Raw genomic sequence first — 12214 nt, forward strand, 5'->3', positions numbered from 1 at the left:
TATAGTATAGACGTGCACATTTTATTTATAAACTCATTATTAAATAAAGCGTTGTCTACGACAGCTCACAATACAAAAGGTGAATTTGATCTTTGCCGACATTAAAAAAATTGTAAGTAGGTATTAATAATTTTTAATGCTACCAACAGTTGACAAATCTAATTATTTAAAAAAAAAAAAACTATTTACCCTGAGTTGAGTTCGAGAAAACGTTGGGTTAGGTCGATACGATAGTTTACTACAATATACCATTTTATCTCAAAAAGTGTACATAAGAGCACTTCGTTACATTACGATAGATTTTATGTTAATAAAATAGAAAAATATACAATTGTAAAGTATATCTACGTCGAAATTAGAGTCGTAGGATTATTTTTTATTAACTGAGTCCGAGTGAAAACTTAGTCCCTAATATATCTAATTTAGACTCATTAACATTTGGCCAAAAGATGAGAGCTGGAATGTTGGAACTTTTAGCATATAGAAGTACCTAAATTTTTGGAAGGCAAGAGATTGTTAGTAATGGAGAGTTATTACGACATTGCTAGCAGTATAATCTATCAAGTAAACCACCACATACATGGTCTTCCCTGAAAACCATCGTTAATTCTTGACGAATTCCTCACAATGGGTTAACTGGCCTGATTTCATCCTAGTCTAACATCCCTCATCAGTGTTCCGCCGGCACATCCCAGTGGAATAGGTGGGCTAACTATCTTATTATCATCTTTCAACAAACCAACCTTATCATAACATTATACAAAAAGAACTGTGAAAATTAGTTCAGAGTTGAAGGCGTTTGGTTTTTTGTAGTTAGTTTTTATTTTTCGCAACATTCATAAAAAATCAGACGAATTAGAAACCATCCTTTACAAGTCGCTTAATTATAGACTAATTTCATATCTGCGCATTCCATAGATTGAAAAACGAGGAAAAAAACATATCACAAAAATAATTACGATTAGGTACATCCATTAGCTAACTCAGCTCCGACTCTATTATTTATCTAAGCAATTACAGGTACCAACATTTGCATAAAAATGTATTCAAAACTCCTAGTTTTTTTATTGGTCTGTCGTAGTTCCATGTTACAAATATAAATAGATTATTGGTCAAATAGAATAAGCACTGATTATATTAATTGAAACACTCGGTAAGAATTTCTATTTTTTACTGATATATAGTATGTGTTCATATCTATTTATTATAATTAAATTAATATTCATTTATAAAATATAGACTCATTGTGTCCGCAGACATAATAAGTCATCCTGTGTGAGCGAACTTAAGCAGTAGACTTGTGTTTGTACGGTCTAAATACACCGACCATCACAATGCATCAGCGCAGCGCAACGCAAGTGAAGGGCGCTCGGAATTCTCGGATTATTTTAACTTGTCTTTTTCAATGTCAGCATTTAAAATAATTGCATCACAATTTTAAAATGCGAGGCTTTTGCTTTTAAGACGTTTTAACCGACGTATTATAAAATTATTTCCTGGAAATCATGAGACACTTCTTTGTCGGTTGGTGCGAATTTGTAATAAAATGTGAGTGCCATAGGTGTAATGTTTTAATACACAATCGCGTTAAAATGTCATTTTTTAGATCATGTTAAACATTGTAAATACCTTTCGTAAATATACAGGGTGAAATCGAAATTATTAACGTCCTTAAGGGACTGTTCTACCAATGAAACAGAACGATTTTCCCATCAAGCAATCAAGAAACATGGATTAATAATCGTAAACTACAAATAACTTAGAGCCTCCCATACTAACATGACACATCCACCTATTAAGTTACTATATATGCACACTGTAATAGTTGTAGTGATGCATATCTGCATTTTACGTAAGATACTTGTGTGAGTTGTAATTCTTGATTACAAAGTTGTCATGTCCCTATTACCAGAACTTGCACTGGCTTCTTTATCCTTTGAACTAAAATACAACAAAAGTAATCTTAATAGTTAATAATCTTAGTCCGGTCAAGCACTAAAAACGTCCATCAATAATGTCCTTTCTTAAGTTTGTTCACATTCACAAACCTAGTGGTGAAAATCACGAAGTGTTATTATATTATATCCAAATTCAAAAAATCAAGATCGTTTCAACTTTAATATTACGAGTATAATTATAGACTATCTTACAACATACAACAAAACATGATTTTTTTCCTCTATAATATCAAAATTAAATAACACGACAATTTTATGTTTCAATATCTACATTTTACTTTCTAAATTTAACTGTAAAAAGGCTGTCCCTAAAATTTACTTTTAGATCTTATACTATAAACAATGTAAGAATAACATTACCGCTACCAACCAAAACAGTCCAAGTATTGTAACGCGTTCCATAATAGCAGTGGATAATTAATAAATGTTACAAAAATACACTCTCTTCTTGTGTCATCGTCCATTATAGGCACGTAACAAAAAAATTTTGACTATTGTTAGTGGATGTCCGGTTAACGCATAAGCAAGTATAGGCAAGAATAGACCTGGAGACATACTTCACATTAATATTTTCTTTTAGTGAATAGTAAAAATATAGGAGACTTTTACTGTAAAAAAAAACTAACACCTTCAGTTTTTTAATGAGTGAAATTAACTAGTAACTCGAACTATACACACTGTTGACTTACACTAGTTGTATACTAGTACAGAATGATAGGTAGGTTTGAAGTCAAAAGAACTAGCCAATTTTATTGTATTTATTTGACACAAGTTTACAAATACAAACTTAAAATACAACTTGCAGATACATTAATGTATAGTTAATGTAAACTTGCCACAACATGTACACACAGTATGATCCAATAATATATACGATTGTAACAAAACTATTCGGTTGCTACAAAGAAAAAAAACATAATTTTACGTAAAAATTTCAACAATAATATGTTATATAATATATATTATATAATATAATAATAATATATTAATATAAAAATAAAAAATTAAAAAATAAAAAAAAACAAAAATTAAATAAGAAGCTTCTAAACCATTAATTACTTTAATTTCTAATTTACTAATCATTGTAATTATTTCACTAGAAATCCAGAGCAGATCGTGAGGATGTCAACCAGACAAGATATACTGATATTTATAATACCGCTTATCTCTGTCACTAACAATGCCTTCTCCGAACGCGCTCAATATGGAAGGCTCTATATTTTTTATACCAGTAAAATACTTTTCAGAAAAGAAGCTAATGACATAAAAACATTTTTTATCATGGTCATTATACACATATTTATACGATTAATAAATTTGTCATTTATCTGCAGCTTCAATTTCCAACACGCTCCTTAAAAACTTAAATCAAATTCTTAGTTATTCAAAAACATTAAACTGATTGGATGCTATCTTCTGGTCTATAACAAGGTAAGTAGTGTCGTAGCGTGGGTAGATATCTATTGTACTACCATTTCAATACAATCACAGTAGATACAATAATATCGACGACATTGAATACTTCTAGGAATTCGATTCCGCTCAAATCATTACGGATGTTTCGATACATCGGAAATTACAATCACTAATAGTTTTGGTTTTGAAATGTTGGTACTGATATTAATCTGTAATTTCAGTTGCGTAGCTTAGATATACCTACAGCTATGATATGACTAAGGTATTGTTGAGTTTAGCATTATCTTGTAAATATAGATAATATTATTATTTATTATTATTATAGCAGCCATTAACTGCCCACTGCTGAATATAGGCCTTCCCTTGAGGAAGAGGTTTGTCAGTAGTCGCCACGCTTGGCAAGCGAATTGACAATCTCAGTTAGGCTTTAGTGATGTTTTAAAGGGGATACTGATACCTATCTCTCGACCATTTAGTACTCTTAGTCGCTTCTTACGACACCCACGGGACCATACAGCATAGAATGTATATACATTCTATGTCGTATGACAATATGTATATGGCAGTAAACAATGTATATTGGTATAATATGTAAATAAATGTATATGTACTAAAAATAATTAAATAAATAAAAATACTCACAATTTAATTATTGTGAGTATATTTTTTTTTAAATACAGATAATTTTTAATGACATAGTCAGAGACATATGTCGATTGTAGCCATTGTGACGATGTGTCTACATTTCGCTGAGCATATTAGAATTTAACATGGCAGGGGACAAATTAACCAATGTTACCCTGAATAATTAGGTACTATTAGTATATTATATACAGATATAATTGTGTTTTTGCGCAGTCCCGGCACAAAATGGGCCACTCCTTCTGTTCCCGTAGATGTCGTAAGAGGCGACATCTTAAAAAATCACCAAAATCTTAACTGCGGTTACCAATCCGCCAGCCAAACGTGGCAACTACTGGCAAAACTGATATAATAATAAAAAAAAAATACAGACAATATATTATGAACGCTAAGTTGAATTCAAAATATGTTCGGCGAAACGTGGGTAGTCGTAAGTTACATTTACCACAACCACGATAGTTGACTAATACATCTGACTACCACATCTGGGATATAGTCATGAATATGTATATACTTTATATTATTTATAATTTTACTACCTCTATAATTATATGTGAAAACAAAAAGGTTTAGTATAGAACCGAATATAGGTATTGAAATTCTAGATTTCTAATAAAATGATCATCTTATTTCACGGTCACAAACAATGAGTCAATCGAAATAATATCGGAAACTTTCCATATACATCGATATAACTCTGTTGTATGCGTAATCTGCCTTTGGATCCCATTTGTGTATTAAAATTACAATCTCAATTGCATAATTTTACGCTCTACGTGCCGCGTTCGATGTCGACTAAGTAATATACGCGCATCTCGAATATTGTTAATTTAAAACGTCAGTTTGCGGCAAGTGACTGCCGCTGCCGGCGAGGTGTCGATTTCGGCTGGGAATCGCCCGCGGCCCCTGTAACAAACACACTCATGCGGAAAAACAAAATAGAATTATGGTCGTTTCACATTTGATGATCACCGAACATGAGCCTGATGAGCAATGATAACTACTAAATAATTTAAGTAAAGTATAATATCTATAATACGGTCGTCAGTAATATTTACATGAATATCAATTACAGTTGTAATAAATATTACGAAAACATTGTCTGTTTTTCAAATTGGAATGTGTTATGAGACACAATATAAGTATAATGAATCTCTGGAGCATAACTCTAAGCATCCAGATCCGAAATAATTTTCTAAAGTGCGTTTTTAAATTGACCATTCGAAATATGAACTCATCTACGAAAAGCAATACACTTCTCACTTAGACATGGAGACCATAAAAAGTCTTCTACAACAAAATATGCCTAGGTATTATTAACGCTATAAAGCAACACCATTATGAACAATTTTAAAGCAATAAAATAAATATAATGTATTTAAACGCTACTTTACACTTAACTACCAGAGATAAAATGTACCGTAATATGTGATACCCTGGTGCAACAAAATACCTACAAGCTGCTGTTTTAAAGAAAACCACTTCTGTCGTAATAAGATCGAGAGAAATTCAGTGTTTCGGAGGTGACGACAGCGTGCACTGTTCAGTTCAACATGACATGACACAAAGTGTAGGTTTCCAGTCCAATGACTGAGGGCAAGCACTTAACAACTGAGTATGTACTCTACGTAAACATACGCACAATATGTATTACATAATCACCTAAAAATAATAATAGGCCTCAATTACTTACATCAAAAGTGTCTATAAATCAAGTATGTTGTATTGTTGTATCGCCGCAAGTGAGGATTATTATTTTAACTTTTTTGGATCATTGTTGATTCTTTCAGTGAATTTCACTATTTGAACAAATAATTTTCTTCAAATTTTGATAACAAATAGAAAATCAACTATTAATCAAGATTCCTATAAAAGTCTATAGCATTTTCACATAAATATTACAATTTCTGCGTCAGAACTGAAAAAAAAACATCATCGATATGGAACAACGACATCGTTTGATATAAGAAGAGATAATAAGGCCATCGGAATATTGCAAGCTAGTTCCACCAAGTGACGTACTGTGACTATCACTCTTGGCACTACAAAAAGCGTCATAAGCCGCCTCTGGATACGTTACTGTATCACATGTAGCGTGGCCTAGCGACATGGAAGACGATCTCGCATCACCGCTCACAGACAGGACCGGTACATCCAAAATACTGCTCGACGGAGTCGTATCATGATCACCAAGATGTTAGCTACGAGACTCCACAGGTCTTTAAACTCGCTGATAAAGTGATCAAACCACCCGAAATCGTTTACTGAAAGCCTGCTACAATTGCACCCGAAGCCTGCAATTGTAGTGCCCGTATACAATGGCTCAAAAACACAAAAATTGGGAGGAAGGATACCGGCGTTATGTTTTCTTATCTGATGAATCTCGTTTCGGTATAAAACTGGATACAATATGTACTCGAGTTTAGAAGAACTCTGGAAGTCAAGGACGTTTGAAATTTTATCAGGAAGTTCATTTATTTGGAGGAGAAATTATAATGGTTTGCGCTGGCATTTAGGTCGATGGAAGAACCGATCTTATTTGAATCATAGTCAACCTCAATGCTCAGATTTATGCGGAGAAGATCGTTTCAGACGTGATTATCACTTTGCGAAATTAGTTGGTTCATTTGTTTCGATGAGTTGTAACTACGCACGACAACGTACATAACACACGCGGCTAGAGTCGTAACGCGCATTCTTGGTGATGCTCACATCAACGTTCTGTCGTGGTTTACTAAATCGCCAGACCTCAACCCAATTGACGACCAAACCCCATAAAATTTTTTGACTTGTTAGAAAATACATAGGCGGCCATTCCTCAAAATGAGATTTTGATGAACTGATTTTAAGTACGTTAAGTCACTGTAATTATATGATTTATGTAAATGTATAATAGTTAATTATTCAATAATTGTTTTTTTTTATATTGTATTTAATAATTAGATAATTGTATTTTATTTTTATTTTTACATTGAGAATTTAAAAAATCCCTTCTTTGTCTTTTCTGCCATTTAATTGACGAGATTAACTTCGATTAGTTTCTCATGATTTGTAAATATTGCATTTTTACTTAATATGTACTTGTTGTAAATTTAAACATAGAAATTAAAATAAGAAGCCACTCTAGAAAAATAGATTTGGTATTTTTTTTTATACAACTTAGAATGGCAAGCAAGCAGACGGTCCACCTGATGGAAAATGGTAACTGTCGCCTATAGACATAAGCAGTACCATGGAAATAACAGAGTGTACTATAGTATATATTACTTGGATATTTTTTTATAGTTAAAAAGGTGAACATGATCCCTGGACATTTTTGATGTGTTGATAACATGTTCTCATAATTCCAATTTTTTTCAAAACTATTTTCTCGCTAATTTCACAACGTGGATTATAGAAGTAGGAAAACCAGTCAAATATACCACTTCTAAATAGTGTATCAAGATAATACATACATTTTAAGTTAAACGTTTAAAAATATAACTGTGAAAGCTGCATCTTATTTATCGCAGTAGTTGGTATGTGATGCCAGAATAAACACACAGACACATACAATCTACTGGTCTTATTAAGACCCCTCATATTACTTCTTTTTTAGATATTTCCCATGCACAGACATTGTATAGTTACAATTTTATTATCTTAGTAAAATCTCTTATTAGTGCATAAAAAAGTTTTATTTATGTCCTGTCTTCGCCACTATTCTAGAAAATTACAATGATTACTCTAAAATTCTGTATTTACTTATATGAATCTCACAAATCTCATTCTCTCTCTTATGAGTAGTTCATACTGAGAACTAACGTCTTATCTCCATACTCTGTAATTTCACTATCATTCAAACCATAACACAAGCATGCAATCTGCTCTTAGCAATAGAAATATGAGTACAAAGATTACAGAGTTACATATCTATAAAGTTTAGTATAAAATTTTCTTCTGTATGAAATTGTAAATGAGCTAACGGCAAGCCTGATGGAAAATAGTAACTTTTACCTGTAGGCTGCTAATATAATAACAATGTGTGCCGTGTAGTAACGAAGTAATTTTTTTACATTACGTTGTAAAACATTGTAGAGGGATATTTTTTTTCCTACGATGTACATGAGAGGGGACTAAAACTAAAAGAACAAAGCATAATCAGTCAGAATACTATAGCCTTAAAAAGACTTCACTTGATTAAACAAATTTGACTTATCCCTTAAAATTACAACATCTATTTATAGCTTAAGCAACACAAAATTGTATGTGCTAAAACTGCAATAATAGAATAATCGTCCCGCTCATTTATGGAGATATTTGACGACTGCTAAATGCTCGTATCGCCCTAGGCATGGCTGCGCCAGTATAAAATAAGCTTTCGAAATAATGAGGTGTATTTGTGTGGAAGGAGCGTTGGAACTAATACTTTCCAGGAAATCTAGGTCATGTAGTTCGTGTAGCAATACCAAAGATTCGCAATCGAGTCTACGCCCCGCATAAGAGATAGTAAATTCGTCTTTAATTGCAGTAAATTAGAATTTTATTATTAATTATCAATCAATATTATAAATTAAAAGTTTAAATAGTCAGAATGCAATCTATATATCTGCGATAATGAAATTGTATTATGATGTAATATATCATAGGGCAGAAATGCTTTCAAGTACCGACCCCAAATGTTTATACCAACAAGGTGAAATGAAGTATAGAACTAACCCTAATGAAGTGGCCACTTCTAAAATATTACAAGAAGTCGATGTACATAGTGTTTGAAGAAGGTACATTATAACAAATACTATAGAAACCTTTGTCATCATTGATATTTATCAATCATTGATATTTATAGTTTGTATGTTCAGCAGTATTACATGAAATATTAATATTGATAATATTTTTCTTATACAACTTAAAATGGCAAACAAGCTGACGGCCCACCTGATGGAAAGTGGTAACCGTCGCCTATAGACATGAGCAGTACCATGGCCATAACAGAGTATATTGTTTCGCCCATGATACCCCCCCATGCGTTGCCATTCCTGAGGACTTAGGTTTTATTCCTCTGTACCCTGTAAATTCATGCCATATCCCACCCTTCAAACCGAAACACAGCCATGCAAACACAACTGCTTCACGGTTGAAACACGAATGGGACAGAGGTACCCAAGCAATCGACTTTTGTACAAAGTCTCCCTCTGGTATGTTAACTAAAATACAATCCCTATTTACTGCTTTACAGATGAAGAACTTTGACAAATTATATGACATTATCATTAATTTTATTCGCATTATTGAACATAATATGTTAAGTGAATGCTACGCTGATATAACTGTAATTTAGGTAACAACATTTAAGAACAAATGATTGCCTATTTTAGTTTACACGTTGTTAAACGATGCTTATTATTATCGCATTAAACCGAAACACACCTTAGAATGCAATTTGATATATTATACCAACTATAAATATTTCAGTTTATGGATTTTAATTTCTTAAAACTTATTTTTCAAAATAATACATAATCTTTATCTCATTATATACCTTTTTGCAATAACACACAAGTTTGTAAATACTTACTTACATACGTATTCGTCACGTTTGTTTCCTATTGGTGTAGGCAGAAGCAATGAAACGCCAAATGTTCTGACTCAAAAGACACCTTTCGCTTCCGCCGCATTCATCAATCTATTCATCATCATGCTCGCCGGTTACGAATACTTTTAATTTGACTCTTCTTCAGCACGTCGCATATTTGGTCGACATACATCTATCTAGAACGGCTCCTACCGACATCTTCATTCATTCATGCTCGATAGATCTCTTTCTTAATTCTTTTTTCGTCCATAATCTCCAAATGACCAAACCAACTCAATATTCCCTTTTCTGTTTACTTGTTCATATATTTTATTTTAATTTTCATATTTTTATTTAACACATTATATAATAATAATAATAATAATATTTATTTAAGAAAGATACAGTTGCATAAGGTACAATTTACAATTTTTACAATTTATATTCAACGAGGAAATATCTGCATTACCATCAGTCCCCAAACTAGGCCAGACCTGTATCTTGGGGACTATGAGTGCGATTACCTATTTAGTACACTTTATTTACATATAAATAATATAAATATATATAAACTATACAATTATGCCGTTGTCTCTATTTATAATGAATTACCTATTATTATATATATTAATATAATATATTATATTTTCTAATTTCCATAATTTCTCGAATGAGATGGGTTCATTTTTTATCAACAGAGAAAAATAAAAAAAAACTGCTGGCATACTTGATGGAAAATGGATTTCGTCGCCTGCAAACTATAACAATTACTCATTAAAAACTGATATGAATCTGTATAATGATTTAAATACAAGGCAACATTACTTTTATATGTAACTATACGTCCTTATTGTTATTTCAAATTAATATATTGCAAAAATTTCTAAAAAAAAATATAGATAAATCTTAATATTATAAATGATGAGACCTGTACACTAATCGCTATGCACTTAGTGAGTCCATTAATCTTCATTACGCGTGTAACCGGCGCCTTGCGATTAATTTAACATATGGGCACGTGAAAGTTGCATCGTTACCGAACAAGCAACATTTATCCATAGAGTACCCACTCGTGATATATCTAATTTATGTACTTAACTCGTACTCTGAACCCAAAAACTAAAGAAAAAATAAGTGTCATATATGTTACAATACCTGTTACAACCTTCATTAGTAAATTATTACTAATGAAGGTTGTATTGTATCTTCATTAGAAGATACCAAAAAATTATTGATTTACATGATGTTATTTCGTTTTTATTTAGAAAAACAAATCACAATTATATTTAGTACATAGCTATTGTCGATACGCCTTCAGTAGATAAGTTCATAAATTTAATTTTACAATAATTAAAAAGTGAAAATATAAACATAGTCACTTCAACTGCGCTATAGACCGTTATAACAAAACAATTATAATGTTGTAAAAAAACTAGTCTTTTATTCGACGCTCAATTGATCGTTTCTATCTATGATAGGATCGCACACAAAATATTCCGTTACAATTATTGCAGTGCTCATCATCATTTCAAGTTATTGTTTTTGTCTGCAAAATACGGTTAGTTTGGCGCGGTCGCGGTGCCGCGGTGCCGCGATGCTATGTCGTCGAGACGGCTCAGTGCGGCGGCCCGTGCGCAGGCGCCTTTCACCGCGGGTCGTAGGTCAGGGCGCGCTCAGGTGCTCCGCCCTCGGCCGATTTCCCCCGTCCCGCCCCTCGTTGGTGCCGCTGGCCCCGCAGCCCCTGCATTTCCCTGCGCCCCGCTCTAACGGCCCTATTGCCCTATTCAGCTGTCGTCGCGCAAACAGCGCCGCCGCCGCTGGGAACAACAACACTTATGAATTATTCCACCGCTATGAACTGTTTGGAAACAATTACAAAACAATACAAATCCATATCATAAATTTCAAAATGCTCTTTGTTATAGGATTTAGATGCTGTGCTGCTCTACGCTGCGATCGTTTTGATACGTACTATTATAGAGCTAATAAGCAACCTAAATGTAGTATTGTTAGACTTCATTACATATAGATATTTTTTATAAAAAAACTAGACATGTAATTTCGTGAAATTGTGTACTATATTTGGCATCGAAGCGCTAATTTCCTCTTAGTGAACTCATAACGATCAAATCAATTTGTGTAGAGTGCGCATTGAGTGAATTGCGTATGTCTGCGGTGGCGTGCGAGGTGCATCGTTAAGTTAATGTAGCCGTAGTGGCGGAAGCTGCGCATAGCAAGCTTTCGGTGGTTCCCACGGAGCCCCTCCCGCGCCCCTCGATTACACAATGAGAGGTGAACGCGGATCTAAGCAATCGCTTAACCTCGCCCACTGCGTTTGCGCGGCACCACTCCACGCTTCGTCGATGCGCCAAAGACAGACAGATACGGATGCAAACATTGTTTCATCAAGGAAAACTGGACACAGAACACTTTCTGTTTTTAATTTAAGTACATTTTTAAGTAAGTACATTTACCGTTTTTGGTTGACTTTTACAAATAAGTGTGTACTTAACCAATAACTTTATTGTCAGTAAATAATGTTAATGTTCAATTGTAAAATCAATTTGTATTACTGATTATATTACAGTGATTTTAAATGTTGCATCGTTGAAGACATAGACTTTGCGTATATACGACAATTTAC

This window comes from Galleria mellonella, unplaced genomic scaffold (assembly GCF_026898425.1).
Source record: "Galleria mellonella isolate WM207_F2 unplaced genomic scaffold, CSIRO_AGI_GalMel_v1 utg143, whole genome shotgun sequence".
In the NCBI taxonomy this organism is placed as follows: Eukaryota; Metazoa; Arthropoda; class Insecta; order Lepidoptera; family Pyralidae; genus Galleria; species Galleria mellonella.